Genomic DNA, 16039 nt, shown 5'->3' with positions numbered 1-16039 from the left:
CTCTATGAATTATTTTAATTTACTGTTTATGTGGTACAAATAAGGAATTCAGTTCCTTGATAGACATTTAAACAGGTATTTTACCTGAGGAAAAATAATGTCAGTAGGTTCATAATGTTCATAGGTTTTATTTTTAAAAATCTTTGTTCTTTAAAAGACCTGGAAGAATCACAGATTCTAGAGATTTGAGATTTGACCTTTACAGTTTTTGGGTCCCTCTCCCTTGTCAATACAGGATTGTTCCCCACTGTGTTGCATCCAGTCTAATTTTTAATATGTCGAGCATTGTAATGGGTGAAGTGTAAGAAACTGAATAAAATCCCGGAGAGATTATTCTACAGGTTAGTACACCTCATCAAAGAAAAGTTTTCCCTCCCCGCCCTGATATTCAGCTTACTTCTTATTTTCACCCCATCACTCTTAATTATACCTCTGCTATTATGTTAAATTATTCCTCTCCTTTCTTGGGGCTTGCACTGTTCAAGTATTTGTAGGAAATTTCTTATCTTGCCCTCCCTCTTCAAAGATATATATATATATATATATTTATATCTTTGAACTCATTATTTCTTTTTAAATCAATCCCTCCAGCCTCCCAACCAATTTTGTTGCTCTCTGAACTCCCTCCAGTATATTTATGGTACCGACTTGCCTAGAAAAGAATGTCCATACGGGCCTGATAAAAAAGGCCACCAAAGTCAATGGGAGTTTTCTGACTAACTGAGGCCCAAATTCCATGTTCATTTGGGCCAGAGACATGTAGAAGAGAGACAGTTGCCCTCCCATCCAGTGGCGTGTTACCTCTGTGCATGCAGGCCAGAACACCACTCATCTTTTTTTACTTCTGTATCTCATTCCAAGTTCATGCTGAGTTTGCTGTCCATTAGCACTTTTCAGCACTCTTTCAGCACTGCTGCAGGTTTCTCTCTCCAAAGATCTGATCAAAGACCATGAAGTCAAATTTCTATTGACTTCAAGGAGCTCTGGATCAGTCCCTAGCTGAATATTTTATTCTGGACTATTTTTCTTGGGATATATACCTTGAAGATTACTTTCCTTGTGTTACAAGAGAAGTATGAATGGTGCACCTGATTGGATGCCCCATGAAAAAAGGCAGGCTCACCAAAGAGCAACTGAGCATTTTATGCAAGCAGAATTCAGATGCATTCACATTAGATAAATGAAGCTATTTATTATTATTATTATTTATCACATCTTGCTACACATGCACAAACATGCACAGATTTGACACTTGCCTGTAATCCATCCAGCATTTGCCTTGCTCTCCAAGTTATAATTGTGAATCACTAGTGTAATCCACAGCTTTTGAGTTGCCAGCTAAAATCATACATTTTGTACCGTGCCTGTCTGCAAGGGCAAAGCCACACATTTCTTTGCATGGATAGAGTAATAATTTTAAAGGTAAAGTGGGTGTGATTTCAAAATGCCAAATTCTAGAGAAATAAAAATTCTAGTTTGCTCTGTATATTTCCCCTACCTGAAGGCCACTCATGTGACAGGGGGTAATCAATAAATCATGTGCCAGTTGCGGTTATTCTGCATGTCAGGTCATATCTCTCCATATCATTTTCCAGTCTCTTGCAGACTATTCATTTGCTTTCTAATGTTGTACCTTTCCACCTCCTCAGTGTCAATTTAAGAGTTGTTATTTTTGGTTCAGAGAAATTGCACTCAAAAAAATCATATTCCATCTGTGAGCTCCAAAACATGGAAATGGAATGAGGGGAGTAGTCAAATCTTCTAGCTAATTACTGGAGTGTAATTAGAGGGCCAGATGCTCAGCTTGTGTAAACCAGTGCAGCTGTACTGAAGTCAGTGAAGCGATGCTGATTTACACCAGCTGAGGTTCTGGCTTGGCCCATAGAGAACAGAAGAGACCATTATGATCATCTTGTCTGAACTCCTTCGTAACACCAGCTATAGAACTTCACTCAGTAATTCCTGCAGTGGAGGGACATGTTCTTCACTATTACGTAAATGAACACTTGTATCCATTGGTTGAACGCATATGACTTTGGCAATAAAACTCATGATTCAACAGATTGCACGAAACAAACTGCCTTCCTGATATGAAATCCATGTGAGCAATATTGGTCATGTGCATCAATCATCCTGTGACCAGTATGAGAAGGCAAAAACTTTATTGACATCTATTGATTAGTCTTTCATCTGTGTGTGGCATATCCACATCCCTTCTTTGAAAATAAGATAGATAGACAAGCAGACCTGGCAAGTCCCATGAAAGACCCACACAAACCAAACCCTTAGGTCTCATCCTGACCCCAAATTCTAATCCATAGCTGAAGTGTTCTTCCCCAGCTCTGCAATGGACTTTCCTTGTGACTTTCAGCAAATCCCAACATTTTGGTGCCTCAACTTTCCCACATATAAATAGGAATGTTAACAATTGCCCACATCATAAAGGTGTTATGATGATTAGTTAATGTTTTGGAAGCTTTTTGAAGACATGAAATACACACATACACATGCTGTAATTGCCAAGTGTGTCCTTTTCTCAGAGACAATATTAAACGCACAACAGCAAACTATCCCTATGCAAAGGAAAGACAGGAAGAATACCAAGAGATCAATACAGCTGTGTCAGAAGCTCTTTAATGACCTGAATATCAAAAAGGAATCCTACAAAAAAGTAGAAACATGGACAAATTACTAAGAATGAGTACAAAAGAAGAGCACAAGCATGTTGGGACAAAATCAGAAAGTCTAAGGCACAAAATGAGTTACACCTAGCAAGGGACATATAAAAGGCAATAAGATGAAGTTCTATAAATACATTAGAAGCAAGAAAAAGGAACGTATGTAGGTTCACTGCTCAGCAGCGAAGAAGAGCTAATAGCAGATGACAGCAAGACATCAGTGATGTTTAATGTTTATTTTGCTTCAGTCTTCACTAAAAAATGTCTTAACACAGTTAATATTGACAACAAGGGTGGAAAAACACAAGCCAGAATAGGGGAAAGAGCATGTTAAACAATATTTAGATAAGTTAGATATATTCAGGTTGGCAAATCCTGACAAAATGCAACTTTTGATTACTTACGGAACTAGCTGAAGCAATTTTGGAACCATTAGTGATGATCTTCAAGAGCTCATGGAAGATAGGTGTGGTCTGAGAGGCCTGGAGAAGGGCAAAAATAGTACCTATCTTTCAAAAAAAGAGACAAAGAGAACCCAGGGAATTGTAGACCAATAAGCCTAACTTCAGTTCCTGGAAAGATACTGGAACAAATGATCAAACACTAATTTATAAGTATGTAGAATATAATAAGGTGATAAGCAATTTCCAACATGGATTTATCAAGAACAAATCATGCCAAACCAACCAAATTTAATTCTTTGACTGGGGTACTGGCCTGGTGGATAGAAGGGAAGCAGAAAACTTTATATATCTTGATTTTTATAAGGCTTTTGACACAATCCCACATAATATTCTTATAAATAAACTAAGGAAAAATGTTCTAGATGAAATTATTATAAGGTGAGTACACAACTGGTGGAAAATACACTGAGTAGTTATCAATGGTGTACTGTCAAACTACAATAATGTATCTAGGAGTGTCCCAGAAGGGCTTCTTTTGGATCCGGTACTATTCAGTATTCTCATTCATGGCTTGGACAATGCAGTGAAAAGTACATTTATAAAATCTGCAGATGACACCAAGCACCTTGTATGACAGGATCAAAATTCAAAATGATCATGATAAATTGGAGAACTGGTCTGAAATTAACTAGATGAAATTCAGTAAAGACAAGTGCAAAGTATTACATTTAGGAAGGAAAAATCAAATGCACAGCTACAAAATGGAGAAAAACTTGCTAGGTGGCAGTACTGCTAACATGATCTGGGGGTTATAGTGGGTCACAAATTTAAAATGAGCCAACAATGTGATGCGATTGTGAAAAAAGCTAATATCATTCTGGAGTGTATTAACAGGAGTGTCATATGTAAAACGTGGAAGGTAATTGTCCCACTCTACTCAACACTGGTGAGGCTTCATCTGTGTCCAATTATGGGTGCCATAGTTTAAGAAAGATGTGGACAAACTAAAGAGAAACTAGAGGAATGCAATAAAAATGAATAGACTAACTTTTCCTCATAGGTCAAGTTCTAAAACAAAACTAAAAAAATATGTTTATTCTTGAGAAGAGAAGACCCGATAACAGTCTTCAAGTATGTTAAATGTTATTATAAAGAGGATGATGATCAATTGTTCTCCATGTCCACTGAAGTTTAGAACAAGAAGTAATCAGCTTAATCTGCAACAAGGTTTATTTACGTTAAATATTAGGAAATAACTTTCTGATTATAAGGATAGTTAAATACTAAAATAAGCTGTCAAGGGAGGTTGTGGAATCCCCATCATTGAAGGTTTTTAAGAACAGTTAGACAAACACCTTTTAGGGATGATCAAGGTATGTTTGGTCCTGCCTCAGAGCAGAGTGATGGACTAGATGACCTCTCAAGGTCTGTTGCAGCCCTACATTTTTATGAGTCTAAGACCCTGTCTACACTTATCTCCGGGATTCGGCGGCAGTCAACAGGAGTTACGCAAGCTATGCAAAAAACTTGCGTAATGCCCATCAACTTCTCTGCTCTTCTTCTGTGCGCCATCTTCACTGCACTGCGCCGACGGGAACCTCATTCCCATCAACGCAGCGCTATGCCACTTGCGAAGGTGGTCTTAGTATGTCGATTTCTGGATCGACTGAGCGGGTCTTCACTGACCACTCAGTCGATCCAGAGAAATCGATCTCACGGCGGCACCTTCGCCACCTTCAGTGTAGCTGTAGCCTAAGATTATTACTTGACAAGGCATTCTTCAACATAATCAGTCTGTGGTATACACAAAGATATTTTATTGCAGTGAGTCTTGTGTGTCACTCTAAATTAAGGTTCCCATCAGTGACTGCCAAGTTTAGATGAGCAAAACAGAACCTTTTTTTTTCTGGGTCCTTCAAAGGATCATACCAGATAATAAATTACACTGAAACACTCAGCTACAATGATCATAAGTGACTGTGATGGCTCAATGTGTAGCTGGCAAATAAGCAGATTTGTAGCCACCTAGCTCTTTATTTTCCCAAAGCTTCTTGGGACTCAGTCTACATATAAGCTTGTGCTACATGGTACACTGACCCAACCTTGTTCATTCCATGTTGCTCTTTCCAACCTACAAAGCACAGGATACTTTACCATGCTCTGTCTTATTTTTGCAGAATTTGACTCCAAGCTTCCATTGCTTAAGGAATCTCCTTTTTGCAGCACAGGCAGCTGCAATCCTGGGCTCAGCACTGTGGTTCTTCATGATAGGATTTTCTGATGTTATCTATTAAGCAGAAGAAAATAACACATTTACTTTTTCTGTTAATAGTTGCAAACAATAGTTGCAAACAAGTTTCTGTGAAGTCTGTTTCTTTAGGGCACACAACAAAAGTCTTTCTATTGTCACCAAGGGATGGTAGAGCATCTGTGCTAATTGTTCAGACATTAAGCTCTTATTTCTCCAATCACAAGTTGTCTTTTTTAGCATATTTTGCTCCAGCTGTTTGGGAAGAGGGAATGCAGGTGTAGGACCTCTTACTATGATGTTCCAGAGAGGAGAAAGAGCCCCAAATAGCTGCCTAGACAGATGCCTGAGATTTGAACAACCTGTGGAGAGTTGGACAAGAATTGACATGCCAGGACAACCAACTGCAAGCCCTGGATAGCCTGCACATGACTGGCACTGCTCAAACATGTGGCTGATGGCTGACCCCCTGGACAGGGTTTGGGGGAACACAGATGGCTACTGGGAGGAACAGAAAGTCATGCAGCCCTTTAGTTGTTCTTGAAGCAAAGGTGATCAGAGAATGCAGCACCCTTAAGCCCACGGTGAGCCGCCGAGGAGGGGAGTCAATGGAATCTTCCACTTTTGGGTGCTCCAGGAGGAAGACAAACATAATTTCATAGTTACATACAGTTTACGTTTGGAAGGCGCCATTTAATCATCTTGTCTGGGACTGCTTGTATATCACAGGGCATTCCCATGATACCTTGGAGAAGAGAGTTATTTCTGCTTCATTTTGGAGGCACAGGCATTATGTGGTGGGCTCCATTTTGTGAGGGCTTAAAAAAGAGCAGAAGCTGAGTGGCTGAATCTTGTCCGAGCTCCGTCCAAAGGGGACACCAGCTGGCGGCTCCAATCTCCAGTTTTGACTTGGGAGCTGAGACTGTCACCGGTCCTCTGGTCAGGGAACAGAAAATTGCTTTTTGGAGCTTTTTCCAAGCCGGGAGCTACTGCTAAGCTGCCGCTAGAAACCCAGAAGCTGCTGCTGAAAAACTGCTGGGGCTTCGAGCAAACAGGGAGCCCAGGAAGCTATTGCAGGACTTCATTGGAGCCAGGGCAAAGACTGTTGCTGTGACCAGAACTGACTGAGGTTGGAATGCAGTGAAAGAAGAAGAAAGAGAAGAAGTAAACTTATCATCTAACCAGGATCCAGGGTTACTGATCTCTGCTTATAACAATTCCCATCTTCAGAGAGGTGGTGTAGCTTGGAATGATCCCGTCTTAGACTTGCTCTGGTCCTTGTTGAGTTCGCTGAGCTGTTTTACCGCACCAAGCTGTCCCCAGCCTCAAGATCTTCAAGCGCTAAGCACACCCATGCAAGCAAGTATCTAGCGCTCTGCAAGTCAGAGTGCGCACTCAGATGTGCGGTAACTGGTGCCAGTATAAATGTAAGTTGGTTATGTTTTGTTTACTAAACTGCATTTATTAATTGAGTTATTGAAGTGTTCCCTGCTGATTTAAAGTGGCTGTGACACTTCGACTAATCTCGATTTGTTATATTGTTTTTTTTAATTAAGTGAAGGTGTGTTAGATTAGAGTTAAGAGTATATTATTTGGGTAGGGTTTGACTGGTACTTTTGGGATAGACCCATTGCATAGATTACCTTAGATTTATTCCCAGAGGCTCCCCAGGCACAGCAGTCTTCAGGTATAGAGACCAGCCAGGTGGAGGCACCACCAAAATGACTTTTCCTTATAAATAAAAGGACTGCAGCAAAGGAGGAGATAGAGGAGTCTCACATATCCAACATCATCACCCAGAATCTCCTTTACTTTTGACAGCATCAGATGCCTGCTTACTCCTGATCCTGAGTAATCGGGAAGTAAAGAGTGGGGGGCACGTGTCCAAGGTCCTTGCCCATCTGACCAGGGGGAAAACTCCTGCCCAATCACATATCTGGAGATTAGTTGGACCCTGGGCATGTGAACCAGACTCACCATCCAGGCATCTCAGGGAAGGTCTATACAGAAGCTGGGATGTGTGATCCACAATATGAACAGACAGACTCGGGGCTAGTTCTGCTAGAGCTACGTGCTAAAAATAGCAGTGTGGCTGTTGCAGCATAGGCAGTGGCTCAGGCTAGCCACCTGAGCTCAAGCTCGCCTGACTTCCTGGGTCTGAGCTCAGGCAGCTAGCCCAAGCCACCACCTGTGCCGTAGCACCTGCTCTTCTGTTTTTCGCATGCTCGCTTGAGCAGGGCTATTTCGAGTCTGTCTACCCATGCTGGAAATCACACCTCCCAGCTGCAGTGTAGTCAGACCCTAAGACGGACGAGTCTCTGTACCAGCTCAGAACCCAGTATCCCATCTCTAGCTGCGGCAGGATTCTGATGCTTCAGACGAGAGGGGAAAAAAGCCCCAAACAGATTACAATTGCGTGTAACAAAGGCCGCCCCTCCATCTCTCCCATTCAGCAAGGAAGAGGCGTTTACTTGGCTAAGTTCCTATGCCAGATAAGGAGGTATGGAAAATTGTTCACAGCCTTCTCTAGGTTTCTGCTCAGGTGGAGAACTGGGCTTCTATGAGAATCTGTTAATGCCCAGAGGTTAGTGTTCCAAAATGCGTATATGGGGGCAGGAAGGAGGGGGTGACGCAAGAAAAAACACAAAACTGTCTTTGTCTGGGTAGAGGGAGAAATGAGTGTGTGAAAAGTCTTTGGTCTCTAAGGTCCCATTGCAGGTGACATACATTGGTGGCAGGCTGTTCCAGGGGAGGAAGCATCATCTTACAGTGCCACTGAATGGGACTCAGGACACCAGGGTTCAATTTCCAGCTCAGCAATGGATTTTCTATGTGACCTTGATAAGTTACTGTGAGTCTGATCTTCAGAAGTGCTGAGCACCCACCGCTCACCCTGTGGAGCTTCAAGGGCTTAGCCTCTCTGAAGATTGGGCCTTTTATCTCTCTGACCGTTATTCAGTGGGGAACCTAAGCAGGTGAGTAACTTCAGTCACATGAGCAATCCCACTGAAATCTGTTTCCACCTGTAAAATGGAGGTATGGGTACTTCCCTATCACATGTAAGCACTGTGCAGATGCATTCATTAGTCAGCGAGGTGCTCAGACAATGTGGTCTGGGGGCAGATAGGTGCATCTATACTTCCTTTTGTAGAGCTTGTTTGTTTTGTTTCCTGAGACATCACCGCACTTTCTCCCTTTATCTTCCTCCTCCTCAGCTGCAAATTATAAACAAGACACGGATTGTGATCTTCCTGCTGTATCACCTCTGTACTTGGGGGATCCACAACAAATGTGCTGGTGACATATGAGTCGCTCCACATATTTGAGGCTACTGATAAGCCATATAGTATAAATGGCCTGAACAATATTCTCTCTGAGATCACATTACATTTGGGAGTGGAAACAAGCTGCTGTATTCAGTTGAGTATAATTTCCCATGCTGTAATGTGCAAGATCTCTATTTTCAATACGAGCCATTTAATGTTCAAGAAAAATCTGCGTGCTGCATGCGTTTGTTCAATGTGTAAATCTTTATGCTGGTCTTAAAGCTATTACCTAAATTCCCCCCAGCACTTCCAAGTTGCAGCACACAAAGCCTTTTGTCTGGGAGCTAGGAGTAAAATTTGCTGCATTTTAAAAGAAATTAAGTGTTGCGTCCTCTTCCTCATATCAAGGCCATTTTTATATGGTGAGAGCCCTGAAGCACTAATGATGAGAAAAAGCAGACTGAGTGACCCACAAGTCTTTTAATTATATTTGCAGAACCTTGAACATACATAAGCATCTTCATCCTAAAAGAGTAACTTATAACGTCTATATGTGTGAAATAAACAAATAATAATTTCCAAGCAGGGATGCTCAGTTACTTCACATTTTCACTGCACCAAAGAAACAGGATATTAGTTTAATTTTTAACATTTAAGTTTACAAAATTTAATACACCCCAGCATGCCATGTGAATGTACAAAGTATACACAATATCACTGGTTTCTAGTACTGTGTATGACCATTGAACATGAATCATCACATCACTACTAGGTATTTGTGCTACAGTTTTGTCTTAGGGCCTTAAACAAAACTGGGGCCTTAATGTGTTACATGCTGTATATATACATAATAAGAAACACTCTGCTGTACAGCATAGCAATAAATCTCTATTTTGCAGACAACAACAAGATTATCAGAGATATTTTACACACCTGGGAAGTGGAAATTAGAACCCTGTACCTTCAAGTACCAAGATCACAGGCTTCTATCACTTGAACTAAAGGAAATCTATTTTAGGTAGTAGTAGTACTAGGTCTGTTATTGTCTACAAGTACCCATCCCCTGGAGGGCAATGTTACGCACAAGAAGCAAGCCCTTTACTAGGACTTGTCAACATTTTCCAGCAGAAAAATGTTCTGTTGGGAAATGATGACTTGAAATAATTGATATGTGTTGTGGGAACTTATTCCATCAAATTTGTTGTGGGAAATTACATCAGGTCAAAATCTTTTATTTTGAGAAGTCACAAACATTTGGCTAAACTAGAATATAACATAAAAGTCAAAATGATAAAGTGTAAACAAAACATTTTGATAGGTTAAAACAAAATATTCTGAAAATATTTATAATATTTCATGATAATGTTTAATGGAAAAAAAATCTATTTCAATATTTTTGTCCCAATTTGGGATGAAACCAAATTTCAAAATCTCAAAATTTCCCATGTGACAGAAATTCCAAATTCCGACCACCTCTACACATTACATTATGGCTTGAAGTGGGTGCCAGGTGAAACAAATTAGTTTCTAACACATTTTTACCATAACTAGGCAAAGCTCATCTATTTTAAGTTAGTGTCACTTTCAGCTTTTAGGTTTGTCTGAACCAAAATTCAATGAACGATATCAGAGGTGCAAACTCACACTAATCAAAATCAAAGAAACAGACAAGGCCAAATTTGTTTTGATCTGAAGAATGAGGTTAAAATTTACCACCACAGAATACTTTCTGCTAAAGCAGTGTTTCTCAATTAAATTTGGCCACGGAACCCTTTTGAACTCGATAAATAAACCCTTTTGAACTCGATTGCAGAACCCCCCAAACTCTTAACAGTATTTTTACATATGGGGCCAAAAAAAATGTTGAAATAAGCAAATTATATACAAACAACTAGGTCAGAGTTTCTCAATTAAATTTCCCCACGGAACCCTTTAGGCTCCACGGGGAAATTACACTCATACTCGATACCCTCTGCCGAAAAATCTGGGACATCTTCCCTTTTTCGGCGGTGTGGAGAACAGCTGCTCTCGGCGGCGCAATGTCACTTTCTCGCGGAACCCTAACAGTGTTCCCGCGGAACACCAATTGAGAAACACTGTGCTAAAGAATGGCATTAAATATTGCCCTTCCATTTCTCTTTTATCAATGGTAACCTTGGGCCTAATCCAAAACCCATTGAAGTAAAATTGTTAGCTTCAATGAGCATTGGATCAGGACCCTTGTGAGTATCTCAGTTTTAATAATCAAAAAGCTTAGGTCAATGTACAGTGAAAGTTCCAATCTTTTATGGTCTAAATTTTCAGTGACCACCAGTGACTCTGAGTGCCTCTATTTTGGGGTAATCAATAATAGACACTTCAAAGAGGTCTGATTTTCAAGAAGTGGGTGTTCAGATCTTTTCTGAAAATCAAACCCCTTTATGGTGTCTCTAGTTAACACCCAGAATCAGTAGGCAATTTTGAAAATGTAGGTCCTCAGATCTCTGGTAAAATACAGTACAGCTTTATCATTAAACACTCAGCTAGTGTAAAATGGCATCACTCCAGTGAATTCAGCTGAGCTGTACTGATTCACTGATTCACTGAAATCTGGCCCTTAATTGTGATATTCTATGCTATAGAAGACTAATTTTTATTTTTTATTATTTAAAATGAATATCTTCCATTTTCTAGTCATAATAAAAATATAAGAATGTGGAATATGTTCTTGTTTTTCCCCCTCGTGTTATAACAAGAGAATTTTCTCTGTGATGAGCATTACATTGTAAATCACTTTTTTGCCATTCACACAGCCTGAATGTAGAGTTATCTGAGATGATTATAATCTTCCAAAAATGCAAATTAACTTCTTTTTTTTTCACATTCTTTGTGTTACAATCACAAATCAAAACTTTATGACATGTGGAGGATATTTTTATTGGTCTGTGTTAAGAGGTATTGTAAGAGAGCTGAGATCTCATTTGTTCATGTAAATGAGCCAAACAACAAACAGACATGAGTTCCTTTAGTTCTTTGGAAACAGCAAAGGAATAAATCAACCTTTAATAAGAGCAGTATGAGAAGTGAGTACTAAGGAAGAATACATTGGTTAATGAGAACACAACACCCCACAGATGAAAAATAAATTACAAAACTTTTTTAAATCTGATTTTTGAGATTTGACTGAGATGAAATTTCAGGTTTTAAGAATGACATTTGGAAAGAACTGATCTATAATTAGAGGGTTTTTAAAATATGCAAATCAAATGGTGCACGGAGATAGGAGACAAATAAACAGTCTTACAGGGATAGCTTAAATGTCTTAGAATAGAATAGATCTCCTTTAAATGAAAGGACAATTCTGAGAAAGAAAGTTGGGATATACAGGTGCAATTTATGAACCAATATAAGTGTTTGATCCTCTGATCACTGAAGACTATGGCAAACTCCCCATTGATTCCATGGTGCAGGATCAGGCTATAAGGCCCTGGTTCTGGAAAGCATTTCAGCATGTGATTAAGTCCTATTGATTTAAGCATTTACATGGGATTCCATGTTTTCTGTGGGAGTTAAATGCCTAGGCACTTTTTAAAATCCTATTAGATGTTTATCTGCATGTTTAGGTCCCTAAATACCTTTAAAATCTGGCCTGAAGTGAACTGTGCAAGGTCACAGGGAGTCTCTGACAGAACTGGCATATGAATCCAGACCTCCCACGTCCCACGCTAGTGTCGTAAGAGCAAAACCAACCTTCCTGTACTTGCTTTGTAAACAATTGTTTTCGTAACATTTTGTCCTTCTTGGCTGTTATTTTAGGAGCAAAGTATATGAGGGGCTGTGTTGCCTAGGGGCGCATGCACCAGATCCTGAGTTCTAATCCTGACTCTGACATGGACTTCCTGTGTGGGCTTGAGTTATTCACTTAACCTTACTGCCTCAGTCTCTCCACCTGTAAAGTGGGGTTAATAATTTTATAATTACCTACCACGTAGGGCTACTATGAGGACTACCTAATGTCTGCAAAGGGCTTTGTATATATAAAGCATAGTACCATGTAAAAAACAAATGTCTGATAATGGAAAAATATCTGTCAAATCAATATACAATTAGCTGATTTTTGCAAGTGTGGCTATGTTTTGGGGACACCCTAGTGTGCAAACCCAGTGTTATGGATGTACTCATTGTATTATGTTTTGGAAAATCTGCTCCAGATTATAATCTGAAATTAGATCCTCAATTCAGAACTTTAATTTGAAACCTGTCCAGACTAATCTTCACATGTCAGAATGTTACTTTTTCCTTTGCAAAACTTTAATGTCCAATAGAGAGGGAGAAACAAGGCATCATATTTCCCCTATGTCAAAGAATCAGGACTACAGCATGTGTAATTTCCCCAGTACTAATATCCAGGAGGGACTAATATATAGAAATCAACAACAAGATAAACACCTGTTTTACATTAGCAATTCTGCACACCACTTCTGGTTCATGGTGACAAGCCTAAGATACAAGAAAAGTGTACTACATGCACCAAATATAATCAAAATAACTAGTTCCTGTGAGGCTCTCTCTGAACCTTATAAATTGCTTGTGGAAATAATATTAAGCACCTCTACCTCTGTAAACATGGCCCTATGTTATAAGCAATTTTCCTGTAATAAGAATGTCAAGAAAAAACTCTGGGGTTTCATAAAATAGCTTTGCTGCTATTAATGTGCAATCCTTTTCTTTAAACATTGCTGCCTAGAAGGGATAAGGATAAGGAACTTATTTAAAAGTCCAAAAGTCACTCAAGGGCTTCCCTCTATGGTAAAAAATACTCTATGGGCCTGAAGCCTGATCAATTGTAAATTAAGATCACTCCACTGAAATCAATGGAGACACGATATCTTATGTCAGCTAAGGATTTTGTTCTGTGGCTAACATTTTCAAGTGTCCACTAGTTTCCAGTGCGTCAGGTTTTGGGTGCCCAACCTGAGACACTTGAAGCATGATTTTCAGAGGCTGATCATCTGTGATGCTCTTTGACTTTAAGAGGATCTGTGGATGCCCATCACCTCAGAAACTGAGGTTTCTTTAAAGTGCATCATGATGGGCAACCAATGATGGAAGCACCGAACGTGAGTGGACACTTGACATTTGGGTCTATATGATTTAACTACAGTCTTAGCGGATAACTAGAGTACTGTAAAAGAGAATAATCACCACAGGATATCCAATAGTATATACAAATGTGTTAAATATAATTAAAAAGAATAATTAATAATGATATACAAAATGTCCCATCCTGGCAGTTTAGTGATGTAGAATAGTTCTCAAAGAATACTGGTCTCTTTTGAATTAATGAATAATCAGAAGCTTTTAAAGTTGTTACAATATAAATTCTCTTAAATAAATTGTTTCTGTGAAATCAACAGCAGTTAACCAACAAAGCTTTTGCAATTACTATAACTTTGTTATGGGTTCTGATCCTTCGGTATGTTGTAAATAGAGTTGGGTAAGAAACGGTTTTCCTGTTCTACATGTCTAGGCTAAAACAAACAACTAACATACACCATTTACATACCAATTTACATATTTCATGACATCTGTTTGCTACCTCCCTTTGTTCCTGGTATCTTGGACAAAGCATCCCTATTCATTAGATTCTCAAGCCGTCTTCTCTTGGACTAGATTGGGATGTATCTGTACCAGCTGGAATATATTTACATAAATATCTAGTGGCTAGTACACTAGCAACAACTTTGCCAAATTTATGTGCTGGACAGTGAACTCATAAGCATCTGCTTCAATACAGGGCCTGACTTTGGTTCACAGCCTCTGGTTCAGGCCTTGGATTTTGCACCAGACCCAGTACTCCAGGCTCTCTCTTTCTACTACACACTGAACACACAATTTGCCCATGTGGGGGGAGGAGGAGCGAGAGAATGAACTACATTACCATTATTCGACATGGCACTTAATGCACTCCTGGAAGGCCCTCAGCCACTATGGTGATAAGGGCAGTAAAAGAACATGTATAGAATAGCGATAAGTCCCTTAGAAATATGATAAAGAGAAGGCTTTGTAGCTGCAATGGAGGTGGTACCTGAGCACAGTCATGGACCAAGCAGTGAGGAACCATTCTGAGAACAACGTGCTCACAGATTTCCCTCAGAGCAACTGTGCACTGTTTCTTGGCTTTTCCTAGAGTCTAAATGTTATTTTAAAAAGTCAAAGCTGTCAGACACAACGAAGCACATGGATCTGATTTTTGGCAACTTGTTATTTCATAAGGTACAAATAATCATAAAATTAAAATGTCTCTACTTATAATTTTATAGTAATTGCTTCTCTATCACTTGCCAGTTTTTCCATGTTAACTTCATGCATAATTAGAATATAATTTTCAGGCATAAATAACACCCTAATTATTCTGTAATCTGTAATTATAATGTACTTACAGACTAGTTATATGCTTATTTAGACTCTGTAAAATAAAATATCTTTTTTATTTAAAAAAACTGAAGGAGAATCATATAAATCTTGTGTGCGGAGCTTATTCGTGGGGCTGCCGGGACAAAGGAAACAAAGTAGAAGGCAGTTATTGACATTAAAAGGTGTTCATTACTTACACATGTTTATGACAATGGGGGAGAAATGGATGAGAAACATTAAAAAGAAAACAAAGATTTGTGTATCATCATTGAACAGGTTTATTCTTATTGGGTTCCCACAGAGATTGGTTCTTGGCCCTGCACTATTTAATATTTTTATTTATGACCTGGAAGAAAACATAAAATCATCACTATTAAAGTTTGCAGATGATACAAAAACTGAGGGATGGTAAATAACGAAGAGGACATAGCACCGATACAGAGTAATCTGGACTGCTTGGTAAACTGGGTGAAAACAAACAATATGTGTTTCAATATGGCTAAATGTAAATCTATATATCTTGGAACAAAGAATTTAGGCCACACTTACCGGATGACAGACTCTATCTTGGGAAGCAGTGATTCTGAAGAAGATTACGGGGTCATGGCGGATAATCAGCTGAACATGAGCTCCCAGTGTGATGCTGTGGCCAAAAGGGCTAATGCGATCCTTGGATGCATAAACAGGGAAATCACAAATAAAATAAGAGAGATATCTCTTTATTTGACACTGATGCAACTGCTGCTGGAATAGTGTGTCAAGTGCTGCTGTTCACAGTTTATGAAGGATGTTGATAAATTGGAGAGGGTTCAGAAAATAGCCATGAGAATGATTAAAGGATTAAAAAAACATGCTTTGTAATGATACTCATGTAGCTCAGTCTTTTAGTTTAACAAAGAAAAGGTCAAGGGTGACTTGATTGCAGACAATAAGTATCTACATGGAGAACAAATATTTAATAATGAGCTCTTCAGTCTAGCAGAGAAAGGTATAGCACAATCCAATGGCTGGAAGTTAAGCTAGACAAATTCAGACTGGAAATAAGGC

Source organism: Emydura macquarii, unplaced genomic scaffold (assembly GCF_026122565.2).
Source record: "Emydura macquarii macquarii isolate MOO-44397 ecotype Brisbane River unplaced genomic scaffold, CSIRO-AGI_Emac_v2 contig_369, whole genome shotgun sequence".
NCBI lineage: Eukaryota > Metazoa > Chordata > Testudines > Chelidae > Emydura > Emydura macquarii.
The sequence above is the reverse complement of the archived record's forward strand: the minus strand, read 5'-3'. Positions refer to the sequence as shown.